At 47.4% G+C, this 24141-nt stretch overlaps 1 pseudogene; it reads left to right on the top strand.

Moving 5' to 3' along the window:
* Positions 1-24141, top strand: part of LOC119305325 — a 27163-nt pseudogene extending 3022 nt beyond the window's left edge.

Raw genomic sequence — 24141 nt, 5'->3', positions numbered from 1 at the left:
CTTGCCGCCCCCGGTGCCTCGCCGCCCTGTCGCTGTGCTCCTCCGCCCTCCGCCGCCCGGCCTCCCGGCCTCCCGCGCCGCCGCGGAGCGTCGCCGCCGCCGCGGCCGCCGTCCGCCGCCGCCGGCCTCCTCCCCGCCACCACGCGCCGGATCTGGCGAGATCCGGCCGGCCCCCTCCTCCGGCGACCTTCCCCTGCCCCGACCATCGCATCCTCTCCGGCGAACCTCGTCAACCGCGCCCGATCCAAATCCGTTTGAGGTTGACCCCGAAATCCACTAAGTCCCGAAATTATTTTGCATTCTGGTGCCCCCTTTACCATGTCATAACTTGCTGCATACTGCACCGTTTCATGCGTGTAATATGTCAAAATGTTCGTTGTGAGATGCTCTACATTTCATCCCATTGCATAATGTTTGTTTGAGATCATCTTGATGCCCGAATCATCATTGCAAGAGTGCTATATAATGTTCTCTGCTGTCTGTTAGCAGAACATGCTCATTTGTCATTTTTGCCATGTTTGATGTGTGCATCCTATTAGGTTGATGTCTACTTATGTTTTGAACTAAATCATGCCATCTTTACAGGGGTGCCATACATGTATTTTTGTGAGTTGTGTACTGAGTGCATCAAGCTTGTTAAGTGGGGTACTTGCTGTTGCTGTTGCTTGTCTGTATCTGTTATTTCGTGATGCTATGTAAACCTGCTGTTCCAAGTCATTCTATTGTTAATCTGGAGATGTTCACTAAGGATGATTTGTTATACATGTCTTGCTCTATCCATTCATGCTCCTGGTTGCATTTATATCCTGCTGTAACATATTGTTATCTTGCTCCAAACTTGCTAAATAATGTTGCGGTCAGCCTGTTAACATTATGTTCAGTTTTGCCATGTGCTTTGCTAGTGATCCATGTACTCTATGAACTTGTTCTTGCCATTCTTAGCTTCATAAACATGTCTTCTTGCTGTTGGTTGCTTTGCCATGTCATGTATTGCTCTGTGGTGAGTGGTTCAAGCTCACCAACATGTCTACTTATTGTTGTTCCTGGCATGTATGAATCTGTCATATAACTTGCCATGCTTACATGGGTGCCATCATATTTTCTGTGCCCTTTTGGCTCATGGTCAGTAAGGGACTTTTGTTATATGCAATTAGTAGATTCATGCCATTCCTTAAGTTTCTATGATATCTTCCTGTAGAGTGATGTTTTCTTGCTCTAAATATTGCAACCTGATGTTATTTCTGCCAAGTCTGTAAACTGTTATTATTTGCAATCTTGCCATGTCCTTTTGAGCATGTTCTAGTAGCTTCTGGAGATAGCTCAGTGTTCATGTTTTGTCATGCTTTACCTGTACTTCATGCCCATGCCTTTTGTTAGTACGTTGAGATGCTGTAGCATGTTGTTTTGGTGCTTGCAATATGCCTAGTTGCTGTTTTGGACAACTTGTCCTTTAAACTTGTATAGAGTGTATGTGTTGAACCGTTGCTCCGTTTTGAGTTTGCTCTATATGAAACTTGCTTGATTTTGCATGAATTTTTATATTATCATGTTGCATCCTTGTTTTGAGGTGTTTGCTTGATGTTTGTATGCATTTGCATCAATGTCATGTTGAACTTGTTTTGCTCATATCTTCTAGGCCGTAGCTCTGAATTAAACGAACTTTATATGTAACTTGACTAGAATCTCGTGTAGATCATCTTGGTGCATCTTAACTAGCTGTTTAACAACTTGAACATAATGTTTATTCAGATCTGGACCAACTTCGAAATTTACATATGAGGACTTACCGGAATTGTTATATGTTGTTTCCGGCCTCATTTAAACTTGCCTTGATGTGTTGTTCTTGTTTGCATCATCTCTTGCCATGAGTAGCCTCATCTAGCTTTCTCATGCATCATGCTTGGTTGTGCATCATGTCTTGTCTATGTGTGGTGTGTTTACTATGTTGTGTGCTTCTTCTCGATAGTTCCCATTTCGTTGCGATCGTGAGGATTCGTTCGTCTACGCTTGGTTCGTCTTCGTGGCTTCATCTTCTTCATGGACTCGTTCTTCTTCCTTGCGGGATTTCAGGCAAGATGACCGCTACCCTGGATCTCACTACTATCATTGCTATGCTTGTTGCTTCGTTCTATCGCTTTGCTGCGCTTCCTATAACTTGTTCTTCAAGCCTCCCCAAATTGCCATGAACCTCTAACCTTTGACACCCTTCCTAGCAAACCGTTGTTTGGCTATGTTACCGCTTTGCCCAACCCCTCTTATAGCGTTGTTAGTTGCAGGTGAAGTTGAAGATTGCTCCATGGTGGACAGGATTATGTTGGGATATCACAATATCTCTTATATTATTAATGCATCTATATACTTGGTAAAGTGTGGAAGGCTCGGCCTTATGCCTGGTGTTTTGTTCCACTCTTGCCGCCCTAGTTTCCATCATACCGGTGTTATGTTCCCGGATTTTGCGTTCCTAACGCGGTTGGGTGATTTATGGGACCCCCTCGACAGTTCGCTTTGAATAAAACTCCTCCAGCAAGGCCCAACCTTGGTTTTACCATTTGCCTCACCATCACCTACATTTCCCTTGGGAGTAATTAACCCAAGGGTCATCTTTATTATAGCCCCCCCGGGCCAATGCTTGTCTAAGTGTTGGTCCGAACCAGAGCCACTTGCAGCGCCACCTCGGGGAAACTCGAGGTTTGGTTTTAGTTGTACGTAGTGTTCATCCGGTGTTGCCCTGAGAACAAGATATGTGCAGCTCCTATCGGGATTGTCGGCGCATTGGGCGGCCTTGCTGGACTTGTTTTACCATTGTTGAAATGTCTTGTAAACCGGGATTCCGAGACTGATCGGGTCTTCCTGGGAGAAGGAATATCCTTCGTTGATCGCAAGAGCTTATCATGGGCTAAGTTGGGACACCCCTGCAGGGTATAAACTTTTGAGAGCTGTGCCCGCGGTTATGTGGCAGATGGGAATTTGTTAATGTCCGGTTGTAGATAACTTGACACCAGATCCGAATTAAAACGCATCAACCGCGTGTGTAGCCGTGATGGTCTCTGCTCGTCGGAGTCTAGGAAGTGAACACGGTCTTTGGGTTATGTTTGACGTAAGTAGGAGTTCATGATCACCTCTTGATCATTGCTAGCTTCACGACCGTTCCGTTTGCTCTCTTCTCGCTCTTATTTGCGTATGTTAGCCACCATATCATGCTTAGCCGCTGCTACAACCTCACCATTTTACCCCTTCCTTACCCATTAAGCTTTGCTAGTCTTGATACCCATGGTAATGGGATTGCTGAGTCCTCTTGGCTCACAGATTACTACAACAACAGTTGCAGGTACATGTTATGCGATGATCATGACGCGAGAGCGATGTTTGCTTGTTTTGGAGTTCTTCTTCTGCTTCTCCTTCGATCAGGGGATAGGTTCCAGGTCGGCAGCCTGGGCTAGCAGGGTGGATGTCATTTGAGTTTCTGTTTGTGTTCCATCCGTAGGCGGATGTGATCTCTTGTAAGATGATGTTGTATTTGTGTGGCATTGTATGCCTTATGTATGTATCCCCATCTATTATGTAATGTTGATGTAATGATTTCCACCTTGCAAAAGTGTCTTCAAGATGCACTTCTATCCTTGGTGGGACCTTCGAGTTCCTTTAGGATAGGGCCGCATCTTGGGCGTGACAAGTTGGTATCAGAGCCTCGACCGACCTTAGGAGCCCCCTTGATTGATCGTGTAGTTTGGCCGTTGTTGAGTCTAGAAGAAAACTGATTTCTGAGTCTAGTTATATCAGAGAGTAGGAATTCTTTTTACTCCTCAGCCCCTTCGTCGCTCTGGTGAGGAATCTTTACGTAGGTGTTTTGAATTACTCCTCTTCCCCTTCAAATTTTTCTTTAGGATCACGCAGTTGGTTTTCCGATCGTTGGTCTCAGCTCTTTCATCCGATGCATTTCTCATCAAGTTGACTCGAGCCTCTTCATCGATGCCAAGTTCAATCCTTAGTTGTTTTCTTTTCCCACCCACCCACCTCCTTTTCTTCTTGGAACCGGAGTCCGTAATCGAGTATCCATCCTACTCGTGTGAAATATTTGTTTTTTTCCTCAATGATTTCAACCGGTGTTTTCTCTTCAAGATATTCGTAGCTTTCCCCTTCCAAGTTGCCTTTGTTTTCCCGCCCTCCCACCCTCTTCTTCCCGGAGTCTGAGTTTGTTTCGACCATCAATTTCATTCGTGCGGAGCCTCTTTAGTTTTCCATCAATTATTTCAACCAGTGAATTCTCTTTTATTCGACATTCGTCATCTCTTTTCCGGTGGACCCAATTCAAGTTTTTTTCCGGGTTGTTCACATTCTTCTACTTGGATCAAGTGTTGTCCTTGCTCGTTTGCCTCTCGCCATTCAATCATTCTGGAGTTCGGAAGACATCTCAGAAGATTCGTCTGTGTTCCAATTAATTCGAGGTTGTCACCTCATTCAAATATTTCAATTGTTTCGGTGCATCATCTATCTGTTCAACATCCCTTTCCAACGGTGTTTTTTCTCTTTAGTGGGCCCTAACCCACAGGTCTTTTCCCAGGATCTTACCTGACTCTTCTAGTTCCCCCGGAGTCATTCATAATTCTTTTCAAGTGTGACGTAAGAATGAATTTCGTCAGTCACATGCCTTCTCCAAGATCGTTTTCAAATGCTTTCATTGTTGGCTCAACCTCTTCGCTTGTCAGTCTACCGGAGTATCTCAGTAATTTTGGTGGTGTTTCTCGTCATCATTTGAAGACCGAAGAAGAGTTTTTCCTCTAAATATTGTCTGTTCTCTCGAAGATTCGTGGTTCTAGCTTCATGTTATCCTTGCAAATTATTCCATTTGTCAGATATTCTTTTTCTCACCTATCCGGAGTATTTCAGGAGTTGATTTCTGTTTCGTTTCACCGGAGGCCATCATTCTAGAAGAATTCTTTGTCCTCACATTTCAGCTACCGTTATCCATTTATCCCGGTGCTTCATTCAAGTTTTCTTTAATAAGCTCATGATCTCTTTGTTCTTTTGCATCTAAATCCCCCTCAAGCATATTGGTTCTTCAAATTCTTCCCGGCAATTCTTTCTCTTTTCTTCGTTCATTTTCATTTCTAACGGTGGTTCGTTCAACATTCCTATTCCTTGTCGGTATATCAATTAATTCGTTCTTTCCAAATCCTACCGATGGTTCATGAAGATCTTCTCAAGTTTGAGAGATGTCACCACTCAATCCTTTTGAAGAAGAATAAGTAATATGCAAAATCCATTGCTTGTCATCAATTTAATTTGATGAAGGATAAGCATACAATAAATCTTATTCTTATTTCATCCAAGCGAGTAATCCCTTCCTTTAGAGTTTGTTCTTGAGGAATAATTTCTAGTTCCAAGTGTTTTCATCTTTTTCTTTTCCGGAGTTCAAAACTTCCTCGGCCATTTCGTCGGAACCCCATCTAAATCATCGCAAGGCTCATCTTATTCTTTCATCCTTCATTCTATCTCATCATCCTTTTTGTCACCGGAGTTCTTCATGGTGGTTCTTCATGATTTAATTTATTCTTCAAGAGTTCATCAAGATATTGTTGGAAGAATTCAAGTATCTTTTCTTCTTGCGTCTCGAAGTGCAAATAATTCTCCGTATTCTTTGGAGTGGAGTTTTGCATTTCTTCGTTCTTCTCAGCTATTTAATGTTTTCCGCTTGTGGTCGGCGATCACCTCATAATTTTGAGATGTTATTCATAAGTCCATAAGAAGCTTATTCTTTTCGTTGTTAATTTTCTCAACAACTCCGTTTAAACCTTCCTTCTAAAGGTGCTTTCAATTTCATTCGTGGCACAAGTTGTCATTTTCTTCTCCATTCTTTTCATTCAACTCTTTCAATTCTTTCCGGAGGTTTTGTGTCATGTCTTCATTAAGTTCCATCCCATCTTGTGAAGTTCATGTTCTAATCCTTCCTTTTTCAGCCGGAGTGCTGCCTAAATCCTTTCAGTCTTATTCGTTTCTTATCTCTTTCTAACCGGAGTGGTTTCTTAGTCTATCTGATTCCGTGAGCTTTCGATTCTCGTCATTCTCGTCGTTCCTCTTTTCTTCTCGTGTGCTCGCGATTCTTTGTTTCCTCTCTTGAGTTCTTGTTTCACCTCATCCCTTTTCCCCTACGTCTCGGTCCTAAGATCTCGGGACGAGATCTCTTGTAAGTGGAGGAGTGTTGTAACGCCCCGGTTTCGATGCGCCAGGTGTCCGCCAATTATTCGCTGTCATTGCCATGTCATTTGTTTGCGTGTTGCATTTTGCCATGTCATCATGTGCATTTCATTTTGCATACATGTTCGTCTCATGCATCCGAGCATTTTCCCCGTTGTCTGTTTTGCAATCCGACACTCCTATGTCCTCCGGCGTTTCCCTTTTGTCTCCTATTGCGAGCGGGTGTTAAACATTATCGGAATGGACCGTGATTTGCCAAGCGGCCTTGGTACACCACCGGTAGACCGCCTGTCAAGTTTCGTGCCATTCGGAGTCCGTTTGATACTCCAACGGTTAACCGGGTAGCCATAAAAGCCTCTTTTGTTTGCAGCCCAACACCCCTCCAAAGTGGCCCAAAACCCATCCAAACCCCCTCCATGCTCTCGGTCGTTCGATCACGATCGTGTGGGCGAAAACCGTGCCTCATTTGCACTATCCTAACTCCCAGAATCTATAAATAGGCCCTCCCCTTCCAAATTCGTGGCCTAACCCTAGCTTCTTCCTCCTCCCGCCGACGGACACGTCCACCCGCCGCCCGGACATGTCCGCCGTCGCCTCCTCAGCGAATCCGGAGCCGCCAAGTGTCGTGCCGCCGCCCCAGCTCCTCCCCCGCCGCCGGGCCCGCTCGGCCCATCTGCGGCCCGCCCCGGGGCTCGACCGGGCCGCGCCTCGCGCCGCTGCACGCCCGAGCGTCGCCGTGCCCGCCTCCGCAGCCAGCTCCATCCGGCCCCGCCGCCGCGCTGTTGCGCGTCTCCAACGCCGGCGCCCCCTTGCCGCCCCGGTGCCTCGCCGCCCCGCCGCCATGCTCCTCCGCCCTCCGCCGCCCGGCCTCCCGGCCTCCCGCGTCGCCGCCGCCCCGGCCGCCGTCCGCTGTCGCCGGCCTCCTCCTCCGCCGCCACGCACCGGATCTAGCGAGATGCGGCCGGGCCCCTCCTCCGGTGACCTTCCCCTAACCCGACCATCGCATCCTCTCCGGCGAACCTCGTCAACCGCGCCCGATCCAGATCCGTTTGAGGTTGACCCCGAAGTCCACCAAGTCCCGAAATTATTTTGCATTCTGGTGCCCCCTTTGCCATGTCATAATTTGCTGCATACTGCTCCGTTTCGTGCGTGTAATATGTCAAAATGTTTGTTGTGAGATGCTCTACATTTCATACCATTGCATCATGTTTGTTTGAGATCATCTTGATGCCCGAATCATCGTTGCAAGAGTGCTATATAATGTTATCTGTTGTCTATTAACAGAACATGCTCATTTGTCATTTTTGCCATGTTTGATGTGTGCATCCTATGAGGTTGATGTCTACTTATGTTTTGAACTAAATCATGCCATCTTTACAGGGGTGCCATCCATGTATTTTTGTGAGTTGTGTACTAAGTGCATCAAGCTTGTTAAGTGGGGTACTTGCTGTTGCTGTTTTGCTTGTCTGTATCTGTTATTTCGTGATGCTATGTAAACCTGCTGTTCCAAGTCATTCTATTGTTAATCTGGAGATGTTCACTAAGGATGATTTGTTATACATGTCTTGCTCTATCCATTCATGCTCCTGGTTGCATTTATATCCTGCTGTAACATATTGTTATCTTGCTCCAAACTTGCTAAATAATGTTGCGGTCAGCCTGTTAACATTATGTTCAGTTTTGCCATGTGCTTTGCTAGTGATCCATGTACTCTATGAACTTGTTCTTGCCATTCTTAGCTTCATAAACATGTCTTCTTGCTGTTGGTTGCCTTGCCATGTCATGTATTGCTCTGTGGTGAGTGGTTCAAGCTCACCAACATGTCTACTTATTGTTGTTCCTGGCATGTATGAATCTGTCATATAACTTGCCATGTTTACATGGGTGCCATCATATTTTCTGTGCCCTTTTGGCTCATGGTCAGTAAGGGACTTTTGTTATATGCAATTAGTAGATTCATGCCATTCCTTAAGTTTCTATGATATGTTCCTGTAGAGTGATGTTTGCTTGCTCTAAACATTGCAACCTGATATTATTTCTGCCAAGTCTGTAAACTGTTATTATTTGCAATCTTGCCATGTCCTTTTGAGCATGTTCTAGTAGCTTCTGGAGATAGCTCAGTGTTCATGTTTTGTCATGCTTTACCTGTACTTCATGCCCATGACTTTTGTTAGTATGTTGAGATGCTGTAGCATGTTGTTTGGTGCTTGCAATATGCCTAGTTGCTGTTTTGGACAGCTTGTCCTTTAAACTTGTATGGAGTGTATGTGTTGAACCGTTGCTCCATTTTGAGTTTGCTCTATATGAAATTTGCTTGATTTTGCATGAAGTTTCATATTATCATGTTGCATCCTTGTTTTGAGGTGTTTGCTTGATGTTTGTATGCATTTCGCATCAATGTCATGTTGAACTTGTTTTGCTCATATCTTCTAGGCCGTAGCTCTGAATTAAACGAACTTTATATGTAACTTGACTAGAATCTCGTGTAGATCATCTTGGTGCATCTTAACTAGCTGTTTAACAACTTGAACATAATGTTTATTCAGATCTGGACCAACTTCGAAATTTACATATGAGGACTTACCGGAATTGTTATATGTTGTTTCCGGCCTCATTTAAACTTGCCTTGATGTGTTGTTCTTGTTTGCATCATCTCTTGCCATGAGTAGCCTCATCTAGCTTTCTCATGCATCATGCTTGGTTGTGCATCATGTCTTGTCTGTGTGTGGTGTCTTTACTATGTTGTGTGCTTCTTCTCGATAGTTCCCGTTTCGTTGCGATCGTGAGGATTCGTTCATCTACGCTTGGTTCGTCTTCGTGGCTTCATCTTCTTCATGGACTCGTTCTTCTTCCTTGCGGGATTTCAGGCAAGATGACCGCTACCCTGGATCTCACTACTATCATTGCTATGCTAGTTGCTTCGTTCTATCGCTTTGCTGCGCTTCCTATAACTTGTTCTTCAAGCCTCCCCAAATTGCCATGAACCTCTAACCTTTGACACCCTTCCTAGCAAACCGTTGTTTGGCTATGTTACCGCTTTGCTCAGCCCCTCTTATAGCATTGTTAGTTGCAGGTGAAGTTGAAGATTGCTCCATGGTGGACAGGGTTATGTTGGGATATCACAATATCTCTTATATTATTAATGCATCTATATACTTGGTAAAGGGTGGAAGGCTCGGTCTTATGCCTGGTGTTTTGTTCCACTCTTGCCGCCCTAGTTTTCGTCATACCGGTGTTATGTTCCCGGATTTTGCGTTCCTAACGCGGTTGGGTGATTTATGGGACCCCCTCGACAGTTCGCTTTGAATAAAACTCCTCCAGCAAGGCCCAACCTTGGTTTTACCATTTGCCTCACCACCACCTAGATTTCCCTTGGGAGTAATTAACCCAAGGGTCATCTTTATTATAGCCCCCCCCCCGGGCCAATGCTTGTCTAAGTGTTGGTCCAAACCAGAGCCACTTGCAGCGCCACCTCCGGGAAACTCGAGGTCTGGTTTTAGTTGTACGTAGTGTTCATCCGGTGTTGCCCTGAGAACGAGATATGTGCAGCTCCTATCGAGATTGTCGGCGCATCGGGCGGTCTTGCTGGACTTGTTTTACCATTGTCGAAATGTCTTGTAAACCGGGATTCTGAGACTGATCGGGTCTTCCTGGGAGAAGGAATATCCTTCGTTGATCGCGAGAGCTTATCATGGGCTAAGTTGGGACACCCCTGCAGGGTATAAACTTTCAAGAGCCGTGCCCGCGGTTATGTGGCAGATGGGAATTTGTTAATGTCCGGTTGTAGATAACTTGACACCAGATCCGAATTAAAACGCATCAACCACGTGTGTAGCCGTGATGGTCTCTTCTCAGTGTAGTCCAGGAAGTGAACACGGTCTTTGGGTTATGTTTGACGTAAGTAGGAGTTCAGGATCACCTCTTCATCATTGCTAGCTTCACGACCGTTCCATTTGCTCTCTTCTCGCTCTTATTTGCGTATGTTAGCCACCATATCATGCTTAGCCGCTGCTGCAACCTCACCATTTTACCCCTTCCTTACCCATTAAGCGTTGCTAGTCTTGATACCCATGGTAATGAGATTGCTGAGTCCTCGTGGCTCACAGATTACTACAACAACAGTTGCAGGTACAGGTTATGCGATGATCATGACGCGAGAGCAATGTTTGCTTGTTTTGGAGTTCTTCTTCTGCTTCTCCTTCGACCAGGGTGTTGGGGATATTACCACTAGGCATAAACCGGCCTACTTGGGCCGGGTTAATTTCATTAGTGGTATAAGCAGATGAAGGCCCAAGGCCTATAGTCGGTTTAGAATCTGTAGCCGTAAACCGACCTGATGTGTAACTTGTATTGTAAGTTAGGAATAGAAAGATACCGACCGGGATACGAGTATGAACCGGTTGGGACTCTATGGACCGACGGGCGTCACCCGTGTATATAAGGGGACGACCCGGCGGCGGTTCAGGGACAACCACAACTCGAGCCTAGGCGAAGCTTGTTTGCTCCCTAGCCATCGAGATCATATCAATTCCATCACAACTAGACGTAGGCTTTTACCTTCGTCGAAGGGGCCAAACTAGTATAAAACCCTCGTGTCTTTGTGTCCGCTTTAACCCCTTCAAGTAAACCCGTGGCGATGGCTCCACGACTAAGTCCTTTCACTAGGACATCTGCCGTGACAAATCCACAACAGTTGGCGCCCACCGTGGGGCTATCGCACGATGGTTTGACGATCTTGGAGGGCAAGCTCAAGGGACTCGAAGGCTATGTTGTGGGCCGGATGACCAAGAGTCGTCGGGGCAGGATCTACATCGACGACGCAGGATGGGGTCCCGAGGCCGATTCGATTGAGTACGGGTACCGGGTCCCCTTTGGTGGCATACACGTTTTCATTGGCAAAATCGGTGAGCCTGGGCCTGAGCCGGACATCTGCACCGACCTCATCGAGACGGCTCAGCGTGCGAGATCTACCTGGGCTAAACCGGCCGTGAAGCGTGTCTTCGTTGGAGTCGTCCACGAAGGAGAGCGTGAGGACGAATCAGAACACGGTAGCGAGAACGTCGTCTATTCCGATGACGAGTCCTCGACCGGAGAGACCGAATCGCTGTACCAGCTGCAAGACGATCAGATTAGGGGATGTTCCGATGGCGACAGTATTCCGGACCCCCCGGGCCAGGTCAACCGGGTTGGAATATTCATGGCCGGCACACAGGCGGCGAATCACTCTTCGACCGCCGCAGCAATGCTCTCCGGATCAGCAGCGGCAGCAGCAGCAGGGTCAGGAGGCCTTGTGCGCCCGCCGGTTCAAGTTCTATCTGATCTGTTTGATGCACTAGCCGCGCTTATGGCAGAGGACAATCCGGCGGACCAGGAGGCCCATAATGCAGAAATTGCGAAGGTGAGAGAGCAGATCATGCAAGCCAAAGCGGATCTGGCAGCAGAAAAAGACAGGATGGCTGCAGAGCGGGCCGCTTTGGACGCCCAGGCCTATAAACTCATGCTTGACCAGAACGCATCACAGGAGGTTTTGAAGTGGAAGCACAGATCACGCCTGCCGTTAGGGTTTGACCCCCGAAATCTCTTTCACACTCCAGGAGCTGGACCCAGTAATCCGCCGCAGTACCTGGAGACAAACCGGATTGAGGCACTAGGACCAGGGGCGACGGTCCAACCTCGCCTGATGGAACCTCCTCACCAAAACATTGTGGTTCCTCCGCCGGTCTAGACGCCCCCGGGTCATTACTCGAATCCTATGGACAACCTTGTTGCGGCCGCTGCACGGTTAGAGGCCATCCCAGCTGAAGGGGATTCTCCGCAAGCGATAGAGACGCGCCGGGTTAAGGAGCTTCTCCGGACTACGCTGATTCAGCAGGAAGCATATTCGTACAGCCGTGATCGGATCCACTCTACACCCCGTCCAAGCCGGAGTTATAGCAGGCGCTTGAATGAACCCGCCGTATCGAGCAATGCGCGAGGCCGTGAAGCAGCCTGTGGCGATAGCCCGGCAGGCGGTGTCCGCGATGCGCGGGATGTGGTGGACCGGGCCTGAGCACAAAGGGAGGCCGAGTTAGCAGCCCAGGATAATGCGGGTCAACTTACGCCGGTTCGTTCTACCACCTTCGCCGGACTAGGAGTCACATCCGCTTTGGGAGTGCCTTGCTTGATCCCTGCTTTACGTAATGTGTGCCTGCCCAAAGATTTCAAGGGTCCACGCAAGGTGCCGAATTACACCGCTGATTTATCCCCTGAAGCATGGGTAGAGAGTTATGAGATGGCCATGGAAATGCTGGACGTGGATGAGGCCGCATGTGCAAAATACTTCACCATGATGCTTGAGGGCACGGCTCGTACTTGGTTAAAGAGCCTACCACCCAATTCTATCAGCTCATGGGCCCAGTTGCGGGCCCGGTTTATACATAATTTTAAGGATACATGTAAGCAGCCCAAGTCCATAGTAGACCTGGCGGCTTGTGTCCAGGAGGAAGGAGAATCAACGACCCGTTGGGTGCGCCGCGTTTCGGAAATTTTGCACTCGTCTGACAGGATTAATGTTGACTCTGCGATCTTAACTCTGGAAGGCAACTGCCGGTTTGAGCCTCTAAAACTGAAGTTGGGACGCATGAAGCGGTTCTGTAATGACATGGGAACCCTCATGGCCGCTTTAGTGAAGTATGCCGATTCGGACAGTACCAAGGATCCCGAGCCTGATGATGATGAAGCAGGGAAGGGAAAGAAGAATAGCAACTCCAAACAGCAGCAATACAAACTAGCGGGTCATGGAAACGGAGGCAAGCGCAAGGCGGATGGCAGCATGGACTTTGTGGCCAACACTAATGCACAGGACAGGGGGCAGTGGCGCAGAGGTAAAGCGGCAAATCGTAATGGGGCTCCCAATCCTAACGCAAGCCGTTTGAACTATTTGTTGAATCAGCCTTGCCCGAAGCACGGGACGAAGGAGGCGCCGGCTAACCATCTTTGGAAAGATTGTTATATCATGCAGGAGTTCAAAAACTCTAATGCTTTCCGGTATGATCACGGATCAGGTGGCTGTTCAGGATCCGGTTTCCACGGGCCGGATCACGATGGAGCTTCCGGTTCAGGTCGCAATCAGGGCGGTCACAATCACCAGAATAATCAGAACAGCCAGCAGCAGCAGCAGCAGTCGGGTTATCAGAGCCAGCCAAAACAGTTGAACAATGGGCAATATCATGTTTTCACAACTAGTTTGGATAAACGCGACCGAAAACTCCACAGGCGAGCGGTGAATTCTGTTGAACCGGCCTTACCACGTTACTTACGCTGGTCGGAGCAGCCTATCATGTGGAGCAGAGAGGATCACCCGCCCCGGGTTGATAATCCAGGCCAGCTAGCATTAGTGGTAGACCCTCAGGTGGGGGGTTATAAATTCACCAAGGTACTCATGGATGGAGGAAGCAGTATTAACATATTGTACTATGAGACATTCCGCCGCATGGGTTTAACAGACAAAGATCTCAGACCGTCGAATACGGTGTTCCATGGTGTGGTGCCTGAAAAATCTGCATATCCTGTTGGTAAGATAGCCCTGGATATGGCCTTTGGGGACGAGCACGACTCCCGGTCGGAAAAACTAACATTTGAGGTGGTGAAGATCCGGAGCCCGTATCACGCCTTGTTTGGCCGGCCGGCTTACGCCAAGTTCATGGCGCGGCCTTGTTATATCTACTTGCAACTCAAGATGCCGGGTTACAAGGGGACCATAACGGTTCATGGGAGCCGTAGGGTCGCTTTGGAATGTGAGGAAGGTGATGCGGCTTATGCAGAGTCAGTCTGTGCCACGGAGGAGTTGAAGTATTATAAGGACAATGTTGATCCGGCGGATATGACCCCTTTAAAGAAGCCAACTACAGAGCATGATTCAGATCTGAAGTTCAAATCGGCAGCTGAGACCAAGCTTGTTGACTTCGTGCCCGGCGATTCGTCCAAGCAGTTCACTATCAGTGCCAACCTGGATCCCAAATAGGAAAGCGCGCTCATCGAGTTCATCCATGAGAATCGGGACATTTTTGCATGGAAGCCGTCTGACATGCCAGGTGTACCGAGGGAACTCACTGAGCACACTCTTAATGTGGATCCTAAGTATAAACCGGTGAAACAGTTCCTCCGCCGGTTTAACGAAGAAAGACGCAAAGCCATTGGAGAGGAAGTGGCCAGGCTTTTAGCAGCTGGTTTTATTATTGAGGTGTTCCATACAGAGTGGCTTGCTAATCCGGTGCTGGTTCTTAAGAAAAACGGCACTTGGCGTATGTGTGTGGATTACACAGATCTTAACAAAGCCTGTCCGGCAGATCCTTTTGCCCTCCCCCGTATTGACCAAATCATTGATGCCACGGCGGGTTGTGAGCGTTTGAGTTTTTTGGATGCATACTCTGGATATCATCAGATCAAGATGGCGGTTAAGGACCAGGAGAAAACAACATTTATTACTCCCTTTGGAGCCTTCTGCTATGTATCTATGCCCTTCGGGCTCAAGAGTGCCCAAGCCACCTATCAACGGTGTATACAGAATTGCCTGCATAAACAGATCGGCCGCAATGTGTACGCCTATGTGGATGATATTGTAGTGAAGTCAAGACAGAAGGAGATGCTGGTGGATGATTTGAAGGAGACCTTTGACAACTTGCGAGTTTACAAGATGATGCTTAATCCGGCCAAGTGTGTCTTTGGTGTTCCGGCAGGCAAGTTACTGGGTTTCCTGGTGTCTAACAGAGGAATCGAGGCTAACCCGGAGAAGATTACGGCTATTACATCCCTAGCTAAACCAAAATGTATCAATGATGTTCAGCGTTTGGCGGGCCGGATCACTGCACTAAGCCGGTTTATCAGCCGCCTCGGAGAGAAGGCCATTCCTTTGTACCAAATGCTGAGGAAGACAGACCATTTCATTTGGAGTCCGGCTGCTGATGAAGCATTTGAGGACCTGAAGCGGCAGTTAGCCAATCCGCCTGTTCTTGCAGCTCCGGTCGACAAGGAGCCACTATTATTATATGTAGCGGCCAATGCTCGGGCAGTTAGCGTGGCTATTGTGGTGGAACGGAAAGAGGCAGGCAAGGAATATCTGGTTCAGCGGTCGGTTTATTATATCAGCGAGGTGCTTATTGAATCCAAGCAAAGGTATCCGCATTGGCAGAAGCTGGTCTATGGTGTTTTTATGGCCAGTCGGAAGTTGAAGCAGTATTTTCAAGGGCACCCCATCACAGTGGTTAGTTCAGCTCCCTTGGGTGATATTATACAGAACCGGGAGGCGACTGGCCGGATTGCCAAGTGGGCTATAGAGCTTGGGCCACACGGACTGAAGTACGTGCCTCGGACGGCAGTGAAGTCTCAAGCACTTGTTGATTTCATCAATGACTGGACGGAGTTACAAGCACCAGAGGAGAAGCCGGATCACACATATTGGACTATTCATTTTGACGGATCCAGGCAATTGGAAGGCTCGGGGGCTAGAGTCGTATTAACTTCCCCATGAGGTGATAAGTTTTGTTATGTTCTCCGCTTAATGTTCCCTTGTACTAATAATGCTGAGTACGAGGCCTTGCTCCATGGTCTCCGGATGGCTAAAGAGATGAATTTAAGCCGGGTTAAGTGCTTTGGTGACTCGGACCTAGTGGCTCAACAGGTGTCTGGCACTTGGGATTCTAAGGACCCGCTCATGGCTGCATATCGTCGGGAAGTGGATAATATTGCAGGTTGTTTCAAGGGTTATCAAGTGGATCATGTGGACCGTCGGAAGAATGAAGCGGCGGATGCTTTAAGCCGGTTGGGCTCTCAGCGTAAACTGGTCCCGCCTAACGTCTTTTTGGACGTGTTGCACAACCCGTCAGTCAAGCTCCCAGGTGAGGCGGATTTGGCTATTCCTGATCCGGAGGCTCAATTGGTGGCAGCCCTGCATGTTATTCCGGATTGGACAGTTCCTTATCTTGCGTACATGAACCGGGGGGAGTTACCAGAGGATGAGATTCTAGCCAGGCAGATAGTCCGGCGATCCAAGTCTATGACGATTGTCAATGGTGAATTACATCATTGCAGTGTATCAGGGGCGTTTCAACGTTGTGTTTCTCCTGAGGAAGGCTGTGAAATCTTAAGAGAAATCCATGAAGGGGATTGTGGACACCATGCCGGTTCAAAGTCTCTGGTGGCAAAGGCATTTCGTCACGGGTTCTACTGGTTGACAGCGCATGCTGACGCGGAGGACTTGGTTAAACGGTGTGATGGATGTCAGAAATTTTCAAGACGTGCTCATGTGCCGGCTCAAGAATTGAGGATGATCCCAATAACATGGCCGTTTGCAACTTGGGGGCTGGATATGGTTGGGCCTTTTAAAAGATCCAAGGATAAGAAAACCCACCTTTTGGTGGCAGTTGACAAATTTACCAAGTGGGTTGAAGCGGAGCCTGTCAGCAAGTGTGATGCAGCAACAGCGGTGCAGTTCATCAAGAAGGTGATTTTCCGGTTTGGTTTTCCACACAGTATCATTACTGACAATGGTACCAATTTATCCAAGGGCGCTATGAAGGAGTTCTGTGAACGTGAGCACATCCGACTTGACGTGTCGTCAGTGGCACACCCCCAGTCCAATGGACAGGCAGAACGAGCTAATCAGGAAATCTTGCGAGGCATCAAACCCCGGGTTATGGTCCCATTGCAAAGAACACCAGGATGTTGGGTTGAAGAGCTACCATCTGTATTATGGAGTATCAATACTACGCCAAACCGGTCCACAGGATACACGCCATTTTTCATGGTCTATGGAGCAGAGGCAGTTCTCCCTAGTGACATCCGGCACGATTCGCCTCGTGTGGCAGCTTATGTTGAAGCAGACAATGAGACAGCACGGCAAGACGCTTTGGACCTATTGGACGAGGAGCGTGATATAGCGGCTGCCCGTTCGGCGATTTACCAGCAAGATCTTCGTCGCTATCACAGTCGCCGGGTTAGAACCAGAACTTTTCAAGAAGGAGATTTGGTGCTTCGACTCATCCAAGATCAAACGGATATGCACAAATTATCCCCACCTTGGGAGGGACCTTTCGTGGTCAGCAAGAATTTGCACAACGGGGCGTACTATCTGATTGATATTCGAGGGCATAAAGACTCACGTACATCAGAGGAGGAGACCAACAGGCCGTGGAATATAGCTCATCTTCGGCCTTACTATACTTGAGCCATCGGCTCTATATATGTACATATCATGACATTTTATATATTATCTTTGATATATCAAACCGGAGCCTCAGCTAAAGCGGGGTCTCTGTCTTTCTCATCATGCGAGGTTACACGGAGTGGTTCTGTTTAAAGCGGCCTCCGGTTTACCCCTTGACATTTGTTTTTATATATCACTGGGGGCCTTGGTCGTGTCCGAACCAACACGACACCCTTTGATAGGCGACAGCCACCAGATCATTTGGGGACATGGTCAAGTCTGAACCAGTCACGCCTCTTGGTCGGCCTAAGGCCACAAAATCACTTGGGGGCATGGTCGAACCCGAACCATTGCCACGCCTCTTGATCTGGCATATATGCCACGAATCATTTGGGGACCTGGCTGACTTGAATCATTGTCACTCCTATTGGGGGCCTTGATCCTGTCCAACCATGGTAATACCATCTGATCAGCTCAGTATAGCATATTTTTGCAAATGGTTTTTATCATTACCTTTTCTTCCATGTTATTTTCATGGTTTGTTTATTCTTTGCTTTTGTCGGATTTCTTTTATATCGACAAACACCTTTTTTCCGATTCAGCCGATGGATTTGATCCCCCTTTAATCCGGAGGAGTATGCCCGGTTTACCTTTTTCCTGTTAACATCATGGAGTAACAAGGGGGCTCGTATTGATTCAGTACGGTTTATACGGGAGCTATTTTCTCCCACCTTTTTTTTCTTTTGACGGTAATGGTTTATAAAACCGCCGCTTCAGGCTTGGCTAAGCCAGCTTCATACCCAAACATGGCAAGTATTTATGTATCATATATTTGTTATATTACTGATACACATATCAGGATCATAAACCGGCTGGCGGTATAACCGCCACCGAAGTTCAAATTTTTCTGATTGCAGGAAATATGAATTGGAGTTCTTCAAACGAAAGCTTCAGTACTTATGCACGAAGGCATATTCCAGTTAGAAGCATTAACTATCCTATTACAGGGTAGCACGGTACCCAAATAAGATCATTGTTCTTTTTGGAAGATGTCACAAACAGCTTTCCAAACCAGTTTCTGGTTCAAGCCTGCTCCTCATCCTCCGCCGCTTCAGCTTCCTCGTCTCTACCCATTGGCTGGAAATCAACAGTGGTCCAGTCAATTCCCATTAAAGCTTGGAAAACAGCCTCTTCATGGATCAGGGAAGACGGTTCAATATCAGGGGCATAAGTGTGCTTACGGATTGGAGGGATCAGATTCTCCGCTTCAACAGTTGGGGCAGGCACTCGCTTGTTTTGCTCGTTATATTGCGCTTGATAATGCGTCAAATCTGCCTCTTCAGCTAGTTGGCAAGCCAGAGGGCGCACTGCACGGTTTATTGCCCTTAAATCCTCTTCGTTGAATTCAGAGCCATCTTCTTTCAGGCTGGGATAGCCTTGAGCTGCTTCCGCAGGATCAAAATTTGGCACCCATGCCTTTGCCCGGATTAAGGCATTGATGGCTCCGGTTCGGGCAGCGGATTTTTTCAGCTCCTCAATCCGGGCTGGAAGCATTGACAACTTGCTAAGAGTGTCCTGGATTAACGAGGGTGCCGGGTTGTTGTGAGAAGCTGTGGTGATGATCCGTTGGGCTCCGGTATACAATTGTTCCACCAAGGTGTAGGCAGCTTTCAATTTCTTCCGCACATCATTTCCTAAGTGCCCAATACGTGTGCCTACAACAATATTGGAATGGTCTCAAACTGGATTTACGCTACAGCAGGTTTAAATTATCACAGAAGTTACAAGGAGCTTACCAAAGATTGCAGCAGTCATGGAGTGTATTTGCCGCTGTACGGCCGTCAGTTCATCAACCACCGGTTTAAGGGCAGCTTCAGCGTTTTCCGCTCTTTTGGTTAAACCAGCCTTCTCAGTGGCCCAGTCAGCCCGCTCTTTCTTGAAGCCTTCTTTCAGCCGTTCAGCAGTGCTCAAAGCGCTGGTTAATTCTTGCTTTGCCTTATCTGTTTCAGCCTGCTGGGTTTTCAAGGCCTCCTGCAAATCGGCAACTCGGTCCTCCTTGATTTTCACCTCAGCCTGCACATAGACAATGTTTAAGCTTTGCACAGGCGATCCAAGGAGTTGAAGTATCAACCACATAACAAAGTTATATGCCTGACACTTGGGGGCTAATGCACCTTCAATTTTTATATATTACTCGATTACAAAGTCCCAAGTTCAATACAAGTATTCAACTTGGCACTTGGGGGCTAATGGCTATTTGATCAAGTTATGTTCTAAGGACAATTCTCTATTGGAGCCTCGGTTTACTTATGCTAAGTTAGACCGGTTCTTGCAGGCTATACCGATCAGTTTCAAGAATGTTCAGGATCAAGTCCCGGTTTGACCAACGTTACAAACCGGCCCTTGGGGGCTAGAAGGATGGAGGTAATGGCAGCAAGGAAAGAAGTAAGTTACCTCAAATTTATCCCTCATCATTTTGACCAGGCCAGCTTCACAGTCACGGCTAGTGTAAAGCCGGTTTAAATAGCCGGAGTGAAGGTCTCGAGCACTCAGGGAAGCATATGTCTCTAGTTCAACATCCCATTTTTCTTTGTTCAAAGCGGAAAAATCCTCTTTGATGGTATGCTTGGTAAGGGTGACAGGATTCTCGGGTTCAGAGCGGCCCACACCGGTAATCACAACATCATCATCTTTGGACTCGCCAGTTTGTGTTGGTGCGACCGTTTGGTCAGCAGGAGTGTGGGATTTCTCAATCTGGATGGAGCTGGCAGGCGGATCGGCAGAGGCTGGAGTATTAACAAGCCCTTCTTCGGGAATAACGTCGTCTTGCAAAGGAGGATCATTGGGGATATCTTCAGAAGTAAACATTTCACGATCCGGCGCTTGGTCATGTTCTGGGGCCACATCTTCTTCAGCCGCTTTATCCAGGCGGGCCTTCTTGCTTGGTTTCGGTTTAGCCCTGAAAGAAAAACAAAAAGTCAAGGAAAAGCATAAGCCATTATGCGGTATACTGGAAGCATATGTTCAGTTTAACTTACCCAACAACTGTTTTCAAAGGTGGTAGCTGAGTGGCTGACGATTCACCAGACGATGAATGAGAAGTGATCTGATAATCGGAGTCGAATGGATTAAGAGGTTGACGGAAGAAACCCGCTTTACGATTTAAATCAATAAAAAGGTCGGAGACCTCGGAGCGGCGTTTTCGAACGAGACTGTTTGGTAAACCGGCAGAGGTAACTACCTGGCCACTGTGCCGGGTTGTGCGGCGAGCTTCGTGTTGCTGGGTCTTCATAAGAAATTGGGAATCCAGATAAGCAAGAGGATGAGAAAATTTAACTTTCCGGTTTGCCCGGCGAAATTTTGGCAAAGGCAAGATTTCTGAATCGGAAGAGAGAATGGTTACCTCAACGAAACCCGCATTGCTGGCTCCAGCGTCATCCTGACAAGCATCATCATCAATAAGGCGTGTAAAAAGCAAGCCAAGTGAATCAAGTTCTACCTCAAGATCCGGATTACCCACATCATCATCAATGGCTGGGTCAGATGAAGCGGTGGTTTTTCTCTTATGAGCTGGTTTCTTGATAACCTTGGTCTTGGGCCGGGTTGGCCGTCCTGCCTTCTCCGTTTTGTCTTGAGGAAGTTTCTTGCTCAAAAACAGATTATCGCCCTGGATCAGCAGTAATTAAATGTTAAACATATAAAGCAGTAACCGGTTCAACAATAGAGCAATTAAAATATTACCGCTGGCGGTTTGTTGGTGGTGCAGTAAGGAGGCAGACCGGTTTGAGCACAAAGGTGCTCCGGTTCATTCAGCATATTTTTCACAGATTCTGTGACTTCGTCATCAGGGAGTTGGATTTTAGTGTGTCGGAGTGGGTCATCGACACTATCAGTATACTTGCACATCAAATTGGAGCGCCGGCTCAGAGGCAGTATGCTCCATGATATCCAACAACATGCAAGATCTATTCCCGTTAAGTCGTTGGCCATAAAAGCTCGGAGCTTGGACAGTTGCGGAGCGTATTTAATTCTTTCCTTGGCGCTCAGTCTTTGTGGAAAAGGGTGCATGTTGCTGAGCCGTTCCGGACAGAAACCAGGCAAGGGATTTTCATTGTCAGGGGAGGTATCCTTGCAATAAAACCAAGTTGCATTCCACTCCTTGGGGTGAGTATGGAGTTTGACGTGGGGATAAGTGATTTCCTTCCTCTTCTGAATGGCCATACCGCCCAATTCAGTGTTGGGGCCATCGGTGAATTCAGTGCGACGGTTTAAATGAAAGAGATCTCTAAACAATTCGACTGAAGGCTCCTCTTGAAAGTATACCTCAGAAAGCACTTGAAAGTGGCATAGATTGGTAACAGAGTTGGGGCCAATATCCTGTGGACGGAGCTGAAAATTGGCTAATACGTCCCGGTAAAATTTAGAGCCGGGCGGTTTGAAGCCCCGGGCCAAGTGATCTGCGAAGACCACAACTTCTCCTTCCTAGGGGGTAGGTGGACATTCATTTCCAGGAACCCTCCAGTGGATCGCATCTTTACTGTCTAAAGCGCCGATCAAGACTAGATCGTCCAACTGTGATTCCGTGATGCGAGAAGGAACCCAATTGCACTCATACACTTGTTTGGCCATGGCGAGATCTACAAGAAATAGATGATCTGGTTCAAGAACACGATGGGTAAAAGAAGGTGTTGATCTAAACTACGATGAACCGGTCTTCCACAATGCGGCATCATGTGGATTCTGGCGGTTCAACCAGGGGACTAATGGTATACACCGGTTTAGTAACTTTTTTCTATGATAAGTTAAACCGCCTGACCCAAGCATCGGAAGAAATTGAAGCTATGGACAACTAGGTATACAGAAACAGGTTTCACAAAGATCTTATTTCAGCCACGGATCTACAGCGAGCTCACAAAAAACAGAAAATATTCCGAAGAGTGAGGCGGAACGGAAGTGAACCATTGAGCGGGTATGTGCGTGAGATCTATGGGCTTAGATAAGAAATAACAGGCGGATGCCTAAAGATTACTACTAAGCACAGCGGGAGTTTACAGATTCATCCAAGAATCGGAATACAAGTATGAGCAAGTGACGAACACAGCATGAACATGGAACCCTAAGAACAGATCTAGGTCAAGAAGAGGAGAAAACTTACTGGGAACGGAGAAGATGCGGAACGATACCGCAGTGCTCTGGTGCGCTCAGGTTGATGCAGTGGCCCAAGACGAAGCAGAGGTCGACGGTGGCGGCGGAGCTCCAAGGCTGGTGACGCGAGGAAGACGAAGAAGAAGAGATGAGGGGAAAAGAAAGGAGATGACCATTCGGTCTTATTTATAAGGCAACAGAGTTAGGTCAAGCGCGCGGATCCAGGAGCTGCTGTTAAAAGAGGGCGTTATAAATGACAAATTTCATGATGACGTCATGCCGGTTTACAACAACCAGAAATGTTGGCAACATGGCGGTTTACCAATTTCCAGAAGATGTCCAAGACACAAGATTTTGTGAAGGATTGACATGAACCAGTTCAAATCAATCTGGGGCCTAATGTTGGGGATATTACCACTAGGCATAAACCAGCCTACTTGGGCCGGGTTAATTTCATTAGTGGTATAAGCAGATGAAGGCCCAAGGCCTATAGTCGGTTTAGAATCTGTAGCCGTAAACCGACCTGATGTGTAACTTGTATTGTAAGTTAGGAATAGAAAGATACCGACCGGGATATGAGTATGAACCGGTTGGGACTCTATGGACCGACGGGCGTCACCCGTGTATATAAGGGGACGACCCGGCGGCGGTTCAGGGACAACCACAACTCGAGCCTAGGCGAAGCTTGTTTTCTCCCTAGCCATCGAGATCATATCAATTCCATCACAACTAGACGTAGGCTTTTACCTTCGTCGAAGGGGCCGAACTAGTATAAAACCCTCGTGTCTTTGTGTCCGCTTTAACCCCTTCAAGTAAACCCGTGGCGATGGCTCCACGACTAAGTCCTTTCACTAGGACATCTGCCGTGACAAATCCACGATGCAGGGGATAGGTTCCAGGTCGGCAGCCTGGGATAGCAGGGTGGATGTCGTTTGAGTTTCTGTTTGTGTTCCATCCGTAGGCGGATGTTGATCTCTTGTAAGATGATGTTGTATTCGTGTGGCATTGTATGCCTTATGTATGTATCCCCATCTATTATGTAATGTTGATGTAATGATATCCACCTTGCAAAAGCGTCTTCAAGATGCGCTTCTATCCTTGGTGGGACCTTCGAGTTCCTTTAGGATAGGGCCGCATCTTGGCGTGACACCTTCATCCGCTGCACTACACCTTCGTTCGGCTATTTTCGCTGAGTATGGAGATGCGGATCATTAGAGACAAGACCCCGAACATCGTGATAGTCGACCCCTTCTACATGCGTGCCAAAATCTTGGGCGATGATGGGGACCGGCAAGTCACGAGTTCATACCTCGAAGGCATCATTCTGGCAAACCCAAATAAGGATAACTTCCTCGTGCCTTACTTTCTCGAGTAAGTCATCCCCTCACCGCCCCGTAACATATGATTTCTTAGATTTCGATCATTCTTTTTTTCTAACATTCCGTGTTTTGTGAAGTGACACACATTGCACACTCATCCTCTTAAGCCCGAAATATTCCATGGCCACATATTTCGACTCGGACCGTCAGTCGAAGATAGACTACACAAATTTCAAGAAAGTTCTTGATGATGCTCTCCCCGGCTATGCCAGATCTGGAGGCACCTTCAAGAGGCCAATT

Source organism: Triticum dicoccoides, chromosome 1B (assembly GCF_002162155.2).
Source record: "Triticum dicoccoides isolate Atlit2015 ecotype Zavitan chromosome 1B, WEW_v2.0, whole genome shotgun sequence".
NCBI classification, from domain to species: domain Eukaryota; kingdom Viridiplantae; phylum Streptophyta; class Magnoliopsida; order Poales; family Poaceae; genus Triticum; species Triticum dicoccoides.
The sequence above is the reverse complement of the archived record's forward strand: the minus strand, read 5'-3'. Positions and strand labels throughout refer to the sequence as shown.